Raw genomic sequence first — 18,032 nt, forward strand, 5'->3', positions numbered from 1 at the left:
TTGCCTTCGTCTAAAAAAGAGTCACCAATGACGCCTGAATAAAAAACTAAAAAGGCCTAACATAAGCGAAAATAGATACGTCAATAGGAAAGGGTCTCTTTCATTTGTTTGTAAATGCTTCTTCATGGATTGCTTCAACCCTTATCGCTGTTTATGAATAGCTAACACTTAACCTGAGAAGAGTCATGGACATTTATTCGTCTGATGACATACGACAATCATTGTTTCTTTATAGCGCCCAAAATTTCCTACAATGATGGCAACTCTTTTCGGGAACCTTCGAGATTTCAAGTAACGATGAACAAATTGCGATAACATATTGTATTGAAAGGTATTTCATGAAATCATTTCTAAACAAATACATTTCTAAATTAGCCTTTCGATTGTAATATATTTAACAATCAATTAAAATTTTACACTACAACTGTTTCTGTATTTATAGATCAATGGCCTCAAATTACCAGGCTTTGGGCGTTCCTGATAAAGATAAACCCAGAGAAACGATTTAAAAGCATTCAATTTGTAAAGTGTACTTTTCATTATAATTAAATAATACCATTATAGTTTTGCAACACCCCAAATATTTGACGTAAATGAGTCCGGGTTCTCAGGAGATGATCTAGTTTCATTAATTCTAAATTTGTATTCATCAAATAAAAAAAACTTGAATCGTTCTACATCTTTATATAAAGATTGGATGGCAGACATAGCGTTTAAACTCCGACAAAGATTTTTTTTTATTAATTGTGTTATACTTTTAAAAAAAAATTGAGAACAACACGTTTAATTATTTCTTGCGTCCGCAGTGCTTTTCAAGATTTACTTCATCAGGAACGCTCAAAGCCAAACATTTGAAATCCGAAGATATATAAGTACCGAAACCGTTGATAAGCTATATGTCAAAAATACCCAAAATGAATAGCCAAATCCATCTAGAGCCAACTTTGTCTGAGGGAGCTGAAACCTTAGTTTCTTAATAATTTCAAAATTTAATAACGGACAAAATTAGTAAAGTTTGTTCAATCATGTCAGTCCCGATGTACTAACAACTGAGCTGATGATACCCTCGGGGACTGATAGTCCACCATCAGAGGTATCGATGATGTTAACAATTGTTTTGTATGAAAAAGAAGACTGTTTGATTAAATAAACAAATCAAGGTAACATAACTTAGGGAATCGCATCCACTCTACAACAACTATTTTGGTTAAATCCCCGTAAGAATAATATTTATTGCAAATAAGGTAGTATAAAAATATTAATTAACGTTTAATTTTGTTACGGAGAAAGTCACAATTTGTAGAAATTATAATCAGTACATTTGAAAGTAAAGATTCAGTGATAACATATTAATAGATATATTGATTGATTGAGAAATTAGTATTAAATAGACTCATTATTTGTGGATATACTGTGGCTGGCAGTTGATATTTATCGAAGAAGCCATAGTTCTTGGAGGGATCCATTGACCATCTGTGGGAATATTGTCCATTTAAATTGATAACCTCAGTTATACTCGACTTATGAAATAGCAGTTGGACAGTCAAGACCACCGAGCCTCCATCTGCTCATAGGCAAATAAATAACCATAGTTTCTACTACTGTTCAGTTATAATATGTGTATTTGCATTTGCAAACCAACAGTTATTTTAAATAATTAAGACAACTATATCCGTTTGATTTATTCAAAAGTGAAACAGCAGGTATTGAAACGTTTGTTTGTATGATTCCATTAACTTGTTTAATAAAACTTAACCTGCATATGGAATATACATTTTCCAAATTTTTCGTTATTCAAGAGCTTGCAGCTGCTAGGCAGAATTTGTAAAATGAAGGCAACAGTAGTGACCCGTGGTTCAAAAATCATAAACAGGCGAAAACAAACCCAAAGTAAACACATCAACTTGACAGAAATACAGGACACACGCAAGCAGGATATTCATCACAGAAACACAATCACAAACACACTATATTAGTCGACACAACATGTTCCATCAACGACTAACACACTATTATAAATGAACAGTGATATGATAACGTTACTAACACGCCATCTCGACCTTTATACAATTTTTTTCCAAGGAATTTTCATGTGTAAGATGTTTTTTTAGAAACTACAACCGATAAGACATTACAGATTATTCAACTAAAACTATAACTGTTACAGTAACTTCAAAATTTAAAACATGAATGTTGGACGTACACAATATCGAGACACTTCGTGTACAAATGCGAATTCAGACTCGGTATGACAGCCATATTCAGTAATATAGTGTTGTAGACCTGGATATATAAAGGAAGCCTAGCTAGTTGTGATAAGAAAGATCTTCTTTGACTCTATTGGCTAGAGCGCTTAAGTGTACATTTATGAATATAATTGTATTAAAAAAAAAATAACGCTGCTTGAAAACCTAGAGTCTGAGGGTTAGAATCCCGTTAGTCCGTTCATTGAGTTTTTCATCATGTGCGCTGCGAGCAATTGATACTTGTACAAATAAGTGTACACGTGCTTGGCAGTTTTATATGGTCATAATGGTTGGAATGACTAGAAATATCTATGTGGAACATGTACAAATGTTCATTATTTTAATTTTAATTGATTGATATTTCACTCTTGACATTATAAGACAGCAGTTAATTGAAAATATGTATTATGTTGACATCTGCAAGTACAATTTCAAAAAAACGTGAATTGCAAAATATATTTGCATAAAATATCAAGATACCTACACCTGTCAATCTTAAATTGACTGCTACGCTACAATAATTTCTATCATCGAGATAAATAATATTTAAATGTTTCATTAACTTATTTCATATAACATTTATAATCAGAATATGAGACAAAACAGTCCAGATGTAACATGCACTGTCTTTCCACTGTTAGCAGATTCCGCTTTCTGCTGTTACTAGGATATACAACAATGTTTAGATGAGGGGTGAGTAAAGTTATGGTTATTTGTTGTTTATTTGTTGGTGTTTTTTTTTGTTTTTTTGGTTTGATTTATTTATATTATTTGAAAAGTTAGTACAAATTGGTCACAGTAACACTAAAAAGTTTTTAAAAGAGTATTAAGTTTTCAAATTTTATTGGTTTATCGAAAGCAGGGGGATTTAAATAAATGTTTTAAAATATCAATATCAATTTGTTTAATCCTTTTTTCACATTTGGCAAGTTTCACAAAATATTTGAAATACAACATTATAAAATTCATTTTAAAATTTAATAGTTATCAATCAAATTTTAAGATTACTACACTTAACGTTCAAGTTTGATTTTTTTTGCTATTTTATTGTTTGATAATTTACAATTTTTGATGCTCATGTGAACCATTGATTTAATTATGTACACATGAGAACATTTGCAATGCTTTGTTCCATATCAATCAATATTCGTAAGTACCATAACTGCTGACGATTAGACCCACATAAAGACGGAGAGTCGGTATTGCTTTGCCCCCGAAACCTGTTGATGCAAAAGTCAGAAGCTGCCAAAGTTTTCATGCCTGTAAGAACAGGACATAAGCGACCATACATATATATATATATATTTCCGATTTCTAGCTATAGGTAAACAATTTCAGTTTTGTAATATATCATGTCAGTTCTCATGTTAGTACTTTATAATAATAATGAAAACTAATTAGTTGTGAACACATTATCCGTTAAAGATTATTTTTTGTAACTAAATATTATGTAAATTCTAATACTTTTGATTTGAATATAATTATAAATCATTAGATATTAAACCTTAAAGAGTCAGTATACGTATAGCTCATGTGTCCGATTTGTTATTTGAAGTCTAATCGGGTAAAATGAAGATCATCGTGTTCGTTGTTCGTTTTTATGACAGCACAAAATCCGAATAATTACCGATTTAAATTTTTACGAGCACCACCTATATCTTTAAAGATCATTTGAGTTTAACGCCATTCAAAACCACTCCCCTCCCCTTGATTGTTTTTTTTTTTCATATTGGTGAAGAATAATTTTTATTTTTTTGGTAATATTATGTGATATATGAACTGATGTTTGTAATTGTTTAAAACAAATCATGAGGTTTATTTGCCCTTTTTTTAATTCATCTCTACTTTTTTACGTTAAGGTTTTAAATTCTTAATTGCAACTAATCTGGTGAAATTCATCTGTGACGGCTCGGTTTCGACTATTCTGTTCAGATCCTCACGATTGATGGGCTTAACAAGCTAAAGTGCGGTATACATTATGTAGGACAAACAGGACGAGAGTTTTTTTTAAACGAAACAAGAACATCTATACCGCTTTCGAAAACATAAGACATTCAAAAGTATATAAGTTATCAACATTTAGGTAAACACAACCACAATATTAAATGTATTTGATTGAAACCGCTCGAAGCGATACAGAAACAACAACAATCGCATTAATAATTTGAAGATTCCAATAAAATTATCGAATTGTCTTGGATTAAACGACCTTAATCATCGTATCCCTTGTGCCTTAATGACAATTTTGGATAAGGGAACATCTCTACTACTTCTTTTATTGATATCATGAGTATTATTGGTTAAAGACAACGAAATGATAAATAAAAGGTATCACGACAAACGTATCAATCGAAATCAATGAGTTAAACATCGTAGAAGTTATACACTTTGTTATCTCTTATCAAAATTTAAATACAATGGTACGCATCAATTATTAAGAAAACTGGGTCAAATACCGATAAGTAAACTACACGATATTTTCAAGGAGTGTGACACCATCTATTTCTTCAGCCCACTGTATGAACATTCGCGTATAATAACAGCTTTTTGTCACCATAAACAGTTCCCGCGGATGGACAAACCTGATGATCATACATGTCATTTTCTGAAAATTAAATATATTAGCAAAGGTATTTTTGTTATCAACTAATCTAGTATATTTAATGACTCTACCGTTAAAAAACTTTATACCTCTCTAGTTTAAAACATAGAACCCCTATAATTTCATACTCTTACGAATAACCAGCAGAAGTTAAATTTTAAATTATTTCTGTTGACAGTTTTAATTTTTCTACTCTTGACACTACACTTCCACACTATTTTATCATACACACGTTTTCCTATTTAATGTAATGGTCGTTTGTTAAATCTGAATGCAAATATATTTGCTGCAACTCAAATAAAGCCATTCTACTCTAATGTGAAAGGTAAATATGATAGATATACTTACTGGAGATGTGATAAAATGATTCACGCTGAGAATTTTCTCCTTGATAATATTTAAACACGTTTCGGTAACAAAGTTAATCGACAGGTTGTAGGTATCACTATGAGCCCTTATTGGGCCCCTTTGATAGCAGACTTGTTTTTTTTCTATGACTTAACTCAGTAAAGACCAGTCGAAATTGCATTTAATTGAAAAATTCAAAAACACTAACCGTCAACGTGATATTGTTTCGTTAAATAATCCAGAATTTTCTCAATAAACTGCTGAAATTTACCCCAAGAAACTTACCTTAAATAAATCTATTTTAAACTGTAATAACTGTCCTTTCCTAGATTTAGATTTTCGGTTTTAAACGGGAAACTTCAAATTTAAGACAAAAGGGATGATTTGTGTTCCCAATTGGTAATTTTCCATTTGTAGATGGTGATGTTCCTTTTGGCACCACCTTACGGTGTTTATATTTCACAGCTCGTTCGCTATGCCCGTGTCTGTTGTGGCGTTTTCGATTTTAACAAACGTAGTCTATGTATTACTGTTAAATTATTAAACAAAAAATATCGTTACTATAGATAACCTAAAACTTAAATTTTTCCATAGACATACAGATTGGGTTTTGAAGTTTAGTTGTACCTGTAAAAACGTATTACAAACGGGATACCACATCCTAATTTTTACGGAAATGTTGTTGACCGTGCCCGGAAATAAAGAAATGATCATTGTTAACGTATCGCTCCTTTAAATAAACTTATTCTTAAAGGTTACTTACCAATTCAGCACTGTAACAAGATCATTGAAAATTGTTTTAATGGTTTAAAACATATTTTTGTAACCAGTTGATTAAAAGCAAACTAAATATTACAAGTATGTTATATACATATAAACATTCATGAATTTACAATCTGTCGATACCTGTAAATTGCCATTGCACAAGGTCATGTTTTTCTCTGGCTGTTTATGACGTCTCTACACTAAATCCTTTTGATGTTAGATGATTACGGATTGATATTTTAGTCTTAGACGCATGATTTGTGTTTAAGTTGTTCGTAGCTTTTAACTAGATGTCAGTTAACTGCAAGTACTCTCAGATATGTTACTAGTGTCTTTTTGTTGATGGGGTGTACAAGTACCCGACCTCGTCTATTTATATTTTTGTCCATCTGATGAGTTCAGCTTTTTTCAACAGATTTTTATATTTCATTCTTATAATGTACTGTTATAACACTGTCCCAGGTTATGGAGAGGGTCGGGATCTCGGTATCATGTTTAACCCCGCCAATGATGTATGTATGTACCTGTCCAAAGTCAGAAGCCTGTAATTAAATAGTTGTCATTTGTTAATGTGTGACATATTTGATTTTCGTTCATTTTTTAGAATAGATAAGGCCGTTAGTTTTCTCGTTTGAATTGTTTTACATCGTCAATTAGGGGACTTTTACAGCTGACAAAGCGGTGTGGGCTTTGCTTATTGTTGAAGGACGTACGGTGACCTATAGTTGTTAATTGCTGTGTCATTTTGGTCTCTTTTGAAATCATACCACATCTTTTTTTTATATTTAACATATTGTTTTGAGACAAAACTTATTCAATACAAGAGAACATTGTAAGATAACCGTGTATTTATTAAAGTTTTGGATTATCAAAGAGAGTAACATCACGTGATAAGCCTTGATTAAAAGGAAGTTTGCTACTCAGTTTTAAAAGAACAAGCTTTTCATAAAGCTAGTATATATTGATAGGGGATTGAATTGCAACCAAAAGAGCAAAAAAAAATATAAAGTTCAATGTGCTTGTTTTTAAGATTTAACCCATTGAAGTTTTTTGATAAACTAAGCCTTTTTTACATCAGGAATATATTACCGTAGCTGTAGTTAGCAATTTTGTTTAGAAATTTTAGTCCTCAATGCTCTTCAACTTCGCAATTTATTTTGCTGTTTTTCCTTCTTTGGATTCGACCGTCACTGATGAGTCTTGTGTAGACGCAACGTGCGTGTAGCATACATTCAAAATGAAATCATGGTATATACGATCAGTTTATACAATATTTCGACAAAACGCGTATCTGGCGTATTTGATTATAGACCTGATACTTTTGATAACTATTACAAACTTTGTTATACGTTTTTGTATAGTTTTTCAGGACTCAAGCAATGAAAAATCAAGAGAGAACATTTTCCTGAAAAATGTCAATGGCTTACATGTACATCTTAAAAACAAAAACAAGCACCTTGAACTTTATATATTTTTTGGCTCTTTTTGTTGCTTTATCAATCTCCTATCAATATGAACTAGCGTTATGAAAAGCTTGTTCTTTTAAAAGTAATGACTACTGGGCTGCTGATACCCTCACAAGACTCACCGATGACGTGCAGATAAAAAAGTCATAAAGCTAAAGCAGTTCAAAGTTGAAGAGCGTTGGGGACCAAACATTCAAGAAAGACTTTATGATTTTGTTATCCGGAAATTTATAAAAATGTCAAGGAAGTGCTGACAACTAAGCTGGTGAAACCTCGGAGGCGAAACCTCCAGCAGTGGCATCGACCCAGTGGTGAATATCATTATCAAAGGTAACAGGATTATAATTTGATACGCAAAATCGTATACATTAAACTCATCGGTGACGCTTAAAACAAAATCGTTATAAAGCCATAAAAAGTACAAAGTTGGCGAGCATTAAGAATCCAACATTCTAATAAGACTTTTACAGATAGCTTATAATTATACATTGTACAAACAATATCGGGGTTTGTTGGCAAAATGTTTAACGGCATTTAAATGGATAACACCAATGATTCCGAAAATCTGACAAAATTCCAACACTTGACAAGAAAACATACTTAAACCCAGTATTATAGCTGACTAAAACTATAAAAAAAATGCTACTTTTACGTTCAATTTTACGAATTGGTTGATCGATACGATGTTTGTATGTGTCAACTCACGAGCGACATTTTTTCTAAAGCTGTTATGTATGCATATTGCATTATATATCATGAATGCATTGAAATCACTTTCCATTGCATATCACGAATATAAATGTTATATTGAGTGTGAATTCCATTGCTCTGAGACATATCTTGATATGGAATACATCTAACATTCATGTATTTATTTTTCATGTTTCTTTTGAGGTTTCGGTAGGATAATGTTGTATATGTTATTGTTTGTGCTCAAGTTATCTTGAAATAGACTTACAAAACCGTCATTGTCATGAGTATTGTTTGGATGGGTATTGGAAAAATAGTTGTATAAACTTCAAGATTTATTTGTTACTTAAGTGCGTCACTGTTTGTGGCGTGTGTCATTTGCTATCGGTCGTTGCATTTTCTTTCGAATTTTATCTAACTTGTGTGTGTGTGTCTTCGGGATAAATGTTCTTGTGAGTATTTTCCATTTCTAAGTAGCACCTAAATCATTGTTCATACGGGGTATCTATCTCCCAATTGATACCGTGTTCCCGTGCTTGCATTTCCTATCTTGATTTTCTTGATAGAGGGTTGCTGTTCACAAGAAAGCTATTAAACCAAGAGTTCCAAATCGTAAAGTTTAAATCATCTCTTCGTAAATTTTAAGGATGCCATCACGAGTTGGTTGACCGTTATGGAAAAACCGTTTCACAAATGATATCGACTATGTTCCTTACGTCGCAACTAAAATCCCTTTCTCTAAATGAATGTGACACACCAAATTATACTATTTACCGGATTTGTTATCACATAAGCAACACGACGGGTGCAACATGTAGAGCAGGATCTGCTTACCCTTCCGGAGCACCTGAGATCACCCCTAGTTTTTCAAGGGTTCGTGTTGTTTATTCTTTAGTTGTCTGTGTTGTGTCATGTGAACTATTGTTTGTGTGTTTGTCTTTTTAATTTTTGGCCATGTTGTGGTCAGTTTGTTTTTGATTTGTGAGTTTGACTGTCCATCATTCGTCCCTCTCTTACATAATTGTGTCATCTTTGCGATAAATATGAACATTGTCATGTAAACGACTGTTCAGGCTAGTCTTACAAGCAGGTTCAAATATACAACACAGTATTTTTCTTCAATGTCTGCACCAAGTCCGGAATATGGCAGTTGTTCATGTAGTTGTCAAATAGTTTGTTTATGTGTATGTTTGCGTTTGTTTTTGTCGCACTTAAGTGTCACTGTTATTATTATTATAATATTGATGTTTTGGGAGGCGACTTTCCTGATATGGAACTTGCGCCAAAGTTCAAAGTTGAAGAGCATTGAGACCCAAAATTCCTAAACGTGTTGGCAAATACAGATAAGGTAATCTAAGCCTGAGGTAAAAAGCCTTAGTATTTAAAAAATAAATAAATTTGTAAACAGTAAGAATGACAATACACTCCTTTCTTCTGGAATAAAAATAAGAAAACAAAAAGAAAACAAAGAAAGAAAGAAATTTCGCCTTAATTGTAAAAAATCCGACATGATACTGTCCTTAAAGATAATTCAATACACAATTGAAAAACTGACGGCGCCTCTCTGCATCTTTGATACATCATTCAAACGGGGCTTCTTCTCATTTTGAAACCATCATCTGTACGCAATTCATTAACCGTATTTTGTTTTGTTTTCAACTTCGCTCGAAAGAACGGATGGGTTTCAAGATTTTTGACACGTTCTTTTGAATGGTCCCATTACTAGTTTTGTAAGTCTCGATGATGCCGAGGAGCGGTGACTAGCACTAAACATCTGTTTTCTGTGGACTTATAACAGATAATATAATAAAAAGGCGTGTTAGATTGTTCATCTTCAACTCCACAACTTTGTTCTTGTTTTAGCTTTCAAACTTTTTCATCTGAGCGTCACTAATTAGTCTAGTGATGACAAAGCGCATGTCTGACATATTGAATTGTAAACCTAGTACCTTTTGTAAGCTATTTTTTGTGTGTTTCTCTGTCCTATATGTTCTCAAATGTATTTGTATTATAGTTCTGTCGTGTTATTTTGACATTTTAATGTTATATTTTGTGTTGCCACAAAAGTCCTAAGTTTGGCTAGCCATAGAAACCAGGTTTCAACCAACCATTTTTTTCTTAAAATGTCCTATACGAGTTCAGAGAAGTGGCCATTGCAATACTATAGTTGTGTTTCTGTTGCGTCGTAGTTCCCCTCTTATATTTGATATGTGTCCCCCTGTTTAAGTGGTTTGTTTTTTTCTCAATCGATTTATGAATTTGGAACAGCGGTAAACTACTCTTGATTTTATTTAGTAGGACAGCCGACGGCGACTAAAAAAAGGCGCGCTTTTGTAAAAAAATCATTCGTTTACAGCAAAGTAAGGTTGTAAATGCTGTTGATTTAGTGCATTTATAAGAGAAACATATAAGAGTTTTATCATATTCATGTTTAAACAAAAAAAATAAAAGGAATCATATTTTTTCACATCCGAATATAGAACTTCGGGTATCGAATTTTTGCACTGTAGAATTAAATAGCGATATTAAAAAGAGGTGCAGAAAATACATATCCTTCAATTTTCCTTTAAAATTTTTACATCGTTATCTCACTAGTTCTTCAAATCAAGATTTGTAACGAAAAAAGGTGTCCAAAGTAGGTAAAAAAATCGTCCCCATTTTAAAGAAAGGGTTTTAATGTTGTATAGGTTTTTTTTCTTGCAAGGTCGACATAATTAGAAATAAGAAGAGTTTTTGTTTTTAAAGTAAAAAATTAATCAACTATCAAGATAAGCTGGATCCTTATATATGTAACCCCTATAAAATATCAATAAGAGTCAATTAAATGTAAAATGATAGATTTTTTTTATAAAATTAAAGAATGGGGCCATTGTCGCATATTTCTCTATTACGTCTATTGGTCTGCTGTAACTATTAAATTATTTAAAAAAATCTCAGCCTCGATTTTTTTATACTTTCATTTTATAATTTTGGAACATAAGGCAAATATTATGAAAATTCATTCATCTTGATATTGTTTGCCCTCACAATCGAAGCGTGGACCTCCTTTAACCTTGTTTCTGAAGTACACAATAGCTATTCATCTCTCGAAAATTAATTGTTGACTTAATATCATTGGAACATAATGAATATAATGAATATATTTTAAGACATCAATAAATTTTATGTGCTACTAATGTTTTTAACAGAATTTGACGGAATTGCCCTCATCCGATAATGTGTCAATACATAGGTAAACGTTGTCAATTTCCGGTGCCGAAAATATCAAGTAAAATGACATTAAAAGTTGGAAACTTTTCTTCTTTGCAGCAATTTTGATTATCTTAATGTCAAGAAAGTCATGCGATATGTTGAATCCAAACTAACAGTTTTAGGCCTATTTCATCATCATGAGATTGACTTGTTTAAGTTTTATAGTTGATTCATTTCGCTGAATTTTTAAAAACGAACAACTAATCTGATTAGGTCATATCGATTTCTATTCATAATTTTCCTTTCGTTAATACAATTATCGTTATGAGTTTTGCTTTGATTTGTTTCTTTTTTGTGTAATAAAAAGGGGGTGGGGCTCTTTTAATTTTTTAAAAGGCAATGTGTCATTTTTAGGTAATTTTTAGGGGCTCATGGTTCTCAATTTCTGGTTTGCAGTAGAGGTTCAAACTCCTAACACTACAAACTGCTCAGAGTCTGAAATGACCAGTTTTTGTGCTCGACCAGAAAATCGAGCACACATTTTACTCGACTAGTCTCGACATTGTCTCGACTGTACTTAACTGTACTTAAGTGTACTAGACTAGGTATCGACTTTACTTAATTAGTTTGTTTCAGTACTTGATGATCTTTGTGTAGTCTGAAATGGTCTTGACCAAGGCTCGACTTGCCTCGACCTGTCTTGACAAGTGTTGACCTTCAAATTTAGTTTTGACTGGTTTAAATCTGCCCATCTAACTAAATTAAATATTGATCTTACAAAATTCAAGCTTATTAGGTAGTTTGATTAATGGCTGTGAAATGAAAGAATTTAATTTTACAATAGGTAAAAATAAAAATTATTTTATAAATTCAGATAGGCATCTTTAATTTTTTTTATAACTTTTTCAAATCAACTTGGATTTTCATCAAACTGTGCAGCTATCTTATTTATATATATCGAGCATACTGAATCCCATTTCATTTACTTTTTTGTTGTATTGCTGTAAAATTTAATAATTGAAGTAATGTTGGTAAAAAAAAACTAAGATTTGCAATTCGGACAAAATAGCGATAGTACACTTTATTTTTTTTAATAACTTTTTAAAATCAACTTGGATTTTCAACAACTTATGCAGCTATCTTAGATTAATACCAAGCTTACTGAATCCAATTTCATTTACTTTTTTGTTGCATGCTGTAAAATTTAAGAATTAAAGTCATCTTGGTAAAAAAAAGGTAGGATATGCAATTCGGACAAAATAGCGATAGTACACTTTAATTTTTTTAATAACTTTTTAAAATCAACTTGGATTTTCAACAACTTATGCAGCTATCTTAGATTAATACCAAGCTTACTGAATCCAATTTCATTTACTTTTTTGTTGCATGCTGTAAAATTTAAGAATTAAAGTCATCTTGGTAAAAAAAAGGTAGGATATGCAATTCGGACAAAATAGCGATAGTACACTTTAATTTTTTTAATAACTTTTTCAAATCAACTTGGATTTTCATCAAACTATGCAGCTATCTTAGATATATATCAAGCTTACTGAATCAAATTTCATTTATTTTTTTCTTGTATTGCTGTAAAATTTAAGAATTAAAGTCATCTTGGTTAAAAAAAAAAGCTAGGATTTGCAATTTCGGCCAAAATAGAGATAGTACACTTTGTTTTTTTAATCACTCTTTCAAATCAACTTGGATGTTCATCAAACCTTACTGATCGAGACAGGTCGAGCGTTGGTCAAGACCATATCAGACTACACAAAGATCATCAAGTACGGAATCAGAAAAAGTAAGTAAAGTCGAGACCTAGTCGATTACACTTGAGTACAGTTAAGTACAGACGAGACAATGTCGAAACTAGTCGAGTTAAATGTGTGCTCTATTTTACTGGTCGAGCACAAAAACTGGTCAATTCAGACTCTGAACAGTTTGTAGTGTAATGAATTAACTTATTTGAAATCTGCATTTTATTAGGGCATTGATATAGTTACTATATTAGTATTACATGTGAAGAAATATATCTGTGCATAGGGGGGACGACCAATTGCTATTTTAGGCACGACTAGGTGGTGGGAATTCGAAAATAATTTTGATGTGTTCGAACGAGTACTTGTCCGTCCTGGGTGCTTTATCTTTATACTCATTCAACGGTCCCTGTTCTTTTTTTATTTTTTTATTTTGTTTAATATAAAGTATTTGAATGAAGTATGTTATTTGTTTTTTTAAACCGTATAAACCATAACATTTGAGATCTAAAATAGGATTTGTTTCTGGATTGGATTAATTTGCATCCATTGCTTCATATGCTTTTTTCATCAATATATTTCACTTCTTCATACAGATGCAGAATATTCCTTTTCAACCTATCTTGTGTCATGTTATACAGGGGTCTTTTATACATGTACAAATGTAGCTTACTATACGTTATTGATCTGTTTTTATGTATAAATACATTTCACTTTTGTATACAAATGCAGAATATCCCTTTTTTAGCCTAACTTGTGTCATGTTATTTAGGGGTCTTTTTTACATGTAGTTTACTATACATTATTGGTTCTGCTGAATGTTGAAGGCCGTCATAGATCTATATCTATTGCTCTTTTAGTCATTTGGTATGTCACGTGTTTGAGAGTTATCTCTTTGGCAATCATACCCCAACTTCATATTAGAACTGTATTCAAGCCTTACGGCTTGTAAAATTTAACATTCTCTCGACTGGTATTTTTCGCAAATACCCCTCCTTAAGTAGTTTAAATTAATTAGAAAATATATTTTATTTTCAAATTTAAGTTTCTGTTATTTTGTCACTTTGAAACAATCATTCCCAATTGAAAAAAAATTGTAGGAGGGATATAGTTACCTCTCCGAAAGACTTTATTCCATAGATATGCTGAATGAGGGGTTGTCTTACTTGTTGTATTTATGATTAGCAACATAGATAAATTTTGCAGCATGCAATCAGAAAACAAGGTTATCATCTATGTCCCAATTCTTGCTTCAGATTCATGTATAAAGACCAAAAACCAGGTATACAGAGGCAAATTTAGACCCGTATATATATAGTATTTTTTTTTAAATCTGTGATTTTTGGGCAAAACTTGGCCTGGGACCCCCTTCTTCCTATATACTAGTCCAAATAATTATGACATCTTGAAACTCTTTAAGGCTTTTAAAGAGGAAGACAGGAAGGCGTAAAAGCACAAATTCAAAATAGCCTTCCAAGACGTCATTATTATTTGGACTATTCCTTTACATGCTTTGGCAAAATGCTGCTTATTTTTCTCCAAATATTTTGAATGCAAAGAATGTGGACAGCTCCCCTTATGCCTAAAGGAACATACTTCTTTGCAAAAGAGAAATTATGTCTGAAAAATTAATAAAACTTATATACATGTAAATACAAACCTGTGCCCAATCTGCATAGGTAGTCACATCTTAGCTGAGCTAGCTCACACATCCTGACAGTCATACCACGCTGTGGTTTCCCCTTTTTGGAAAACTGTGGATGCGCAGGAATCCCACACTTCAAGCCTGGTTTCAATTCTATGCCATACACATGTCTATGAGTAGGACAAATATTTGTACCCCTGTCCGTTTTTGATGACCAGTTCCAGATTCCAGCCCACAAGCACTTGTTTATGACTGCTTCTATTTATATGGATAATCGACCTGCCTATGAATAGAAACAAGTGCCTGTGTTCCAGCCCTAATACAGAGGAGTTCTGCTTCATCTTATATGTCATTGTTACCCAGCTTACAGTACCGTAAATGTCCTGTTATAGTTTTATTGCAGTCTTGAAAGGGTAGTGTTCAGCATGATCACAAGTCCCCCCAAAATACTTTTGCAATGACCATGTGTCTTCTGCAGCATTGGGGGCAGCCATTGTTCTTGTGATGTTGTCATGACAAAATAGCGCCATATATGCAAAGAGAGATAACTCCCTTTGCTTCATTTCACAAATGTTCATTCACTTTGATTGCAATTTGAAACCTTTATATAAATTTACACAAAATTTTCTTTTGCTATTATTTTAATTTTATATATCAACTTTACTTTATTAACAATTATACATTCAAGGAAGCTAGTTTTTTTTATTCCCCCCCCCCCTAAAAAATTGCAGCTTTTGTCTTATTTCTAATACAATGCACTACACTCAGACAAATAAATCAAATGTCTGTATTTTTTTTTTCTAGCAATGCATAGGAACCTATAAAATGGTAGACATCTTGATATCAACATATATTTTGAATTTTTATTTAAATAATGACATATTTTTTATATCCATAAATCACTCTCCTAGCATAACTGCAGGATTCTTACATGGAGCTGTACTTAAGCAGGCAAAGTGAATCAGGGATCTATAGTACTTTTAATCAATAACTTCTTTCAAAAAAACTGTCCTACTTAAAACCAGATGCTCAACAGGGCGCAGCTTTATACGACCAAAGAGGTCGAATACTGAACAGCTGGGGCAAGCATGGATACAACATTCAAGCTTGATACAGCTCTGAATTTGGATTGTGATTAAATAGTTGATACAGCATAGGTTTCTGACACAGATTGAATGTGGTCTATAGCTAATGAACTTAAAAGAAATATGTTTGCTTTTGAGCAATACACTATGCTGTTGGATATTATTCCCCTCAAAACAAATATTTAAAGAAAAAATCTTTTCATTTTGAAATCTGAAATGAGAAAAAAATTTATCCAGGTCCCACCTACTCACCAGTTTCCCTATTTCAAAAATAATCTCAATTCAAATTTCTAATGAAGTTGGAAACAATTACTGCTTATTTAAATAAATCATAAAATATAAAATGACATTCAGGCATGGTAAACATTAAGATCAATTAAAGTCACTTCTAAACATAAATTTACAGCTACACACCTCAAGACAATCATGATTTCTTAATACATAATTTTCAAGCAGTGTAAGAGAGGTAATCAAGATATCTAACATATATATAATAGTGTATTTTAATATTAATTGGATAACCTCCCCTTTACTGCTTTAAAATTATCTAAATTGTCCTTCCCCCCCCCTTTTTGCACATAATTGCTCAATGATTTGAGTCATAAGCACCCATAACCATCCTTTTTAATTTGGAAACTTGCGGTAAAAAAATGCTTATTTGGGTCCCTTTTTGGCCATTCACTAATTGAAACCCCTTTGAATTCCAAATTCCAGCCTTTCCTTTCTATTTAGAAGCCTTGTAGTATAATTTCAAAGAGATCCATACACATGATACACTTACACACAATATATTGCCTGTAAACTAGAAAAATGCTTCATTTTTGCCCTTTGTTGTTCCTTATTTCTTAATGTAAAGGGATATTAATCCAAGCCTTCCCTTTGTTATATGGAACCTTGTGGTACAATGTCAGAGAGATCCATACAGTTATACATAAGTATTGTCCCGAAACTTAAAAATGCTTGTTTTTGGCCTCTTTTTTGGCCCTTTAATTCCTAAATTATTTGCCCATAACCCTTAAAATAGATCCAAAACTTCTGCTCAACGGAAATGAAGATTGTAGTACAATTTCAGAGCAATTGAAATATGTTTATACACAACTTAGTGTCCTAAAACTAGATAAATGCTTGTTTTAGAGTCATTTGATCCCCTAATTATTAAACCGTTGGACCATAAATCCCAAAATCAATCCCAACCTTCATTTTGTGTTTATAAACATTGTTCAAATTTTATTGATTTCTATTCACTGATCCTAAAGTTATTATCTGGAAACCGTTTGTCTTCGGACGACGCTGCCGACGACGCCCACAACATGATACCAATATACGACAAAATTCTTTTTTAATTTTTGCGGTCGTATGAAAAATCAATGAAATGTTTCAAATGATATAATGTAGCTAGCCATATGGATTTTTTTTTTATGTTGTTCCTTCGGGTGCAGGAGTTTCTTGCTGCATTTAAGACCTATGTGTGACCTTCTGCTGTTGTCTATTCTATGGTCGGGTTATTGTCTATTCTATGGTCGGGTTGTTGTCTCTTTGACAAATTCCCAATTTCCATTCTAAATTTTATCTCTTTTCTCGTTTCAGTCAGAGGGGCTGTATTGTATGGTTGGCTAGGTCATATATTTGTAACTGGTGATAAAAGTCAAATAATTCTGGAATGGTAGAACTTGAATTAGCCCAAAAGTAAAGGTGGGCTTTCTTTATATTACACTTATGCAAAATAAAGATAAACACTTGAGTCCAAAGAGAAGATGTATTCGTTTCTCAGACGTATAAAATAAAATGTGAAATCTTATTAAATTATACAGCAGTAATATTGCTTTGAAATATAAACATGAAAACAACTGAGTGAAAAAAACTGATTGTTTTACTATATACAATGTATGGTGACATTTCACTTGTGCACATTTAATGTTGATGAGTCTTGAATAATTAAAAATCCTCTTTTTACTACATATTGAACCTATAGTCAGTTTACGTTTCTTTTATTCAATCCTGCACAGGTTCAACAAAAATGTCTGATAATAAACACTTTAACCACCTCGGTTACAATTCTGTACATGCATATCTCTCTCTTAACAAATTTAATATAAATTGCTTTTTCGGGGTATCAAAATTTTCATTCTCCAGTAAAATTCTTTCTCTAACAGGATGTGTTGTGTACTGGAAAAAAAAGTATTTTGTCATTAAATTAAGTTCGTTGATCTATTTCTAAAGTTATGATAAATACTAATTTGTT

The 18,032-nt window shown here is 32.1% G+C and overlaps 1 long non-coding RNA gene across 1 annotated transcript in view; it reads left to right on the forward strand.

The window, feature by feature from the left end:
• The first annotated feature begins 2,842 nt into the window (after positions 1 to 2,842).
• Positions 2,843 to 18,032, forward strand: part of LOC134681251 (uncharacterized) — a 41,519-nt gene continuing 26,329 nt past the window's right edge. Inside the window, exon 1 of the long non-coding RNA XR_010100587.1 lies at positions 2,843 to 2,939. This is a non-coding gene — a long non-coding RNA (uncharacterized LOC134681251). The remainder of the gene's footprint in view (positions 2,940 to 18,032) is intronic.

The sequence above is a fragment of the Mytilus trossulus genome, chromosome 8 (assembly GCF_036588685.1).
Source record: "Mytilus trossulus isolate FHL-02 chromosome 8, PNRI_Mtr1.1.1.hap1, whole genome shotgun sequence".
Lineage (NCBI taxonomy): Eukaryota > Metazoa > Mollusca > Bivalvia > Mytilida > Mytilidae > Mytilus > Mytilus trossulus.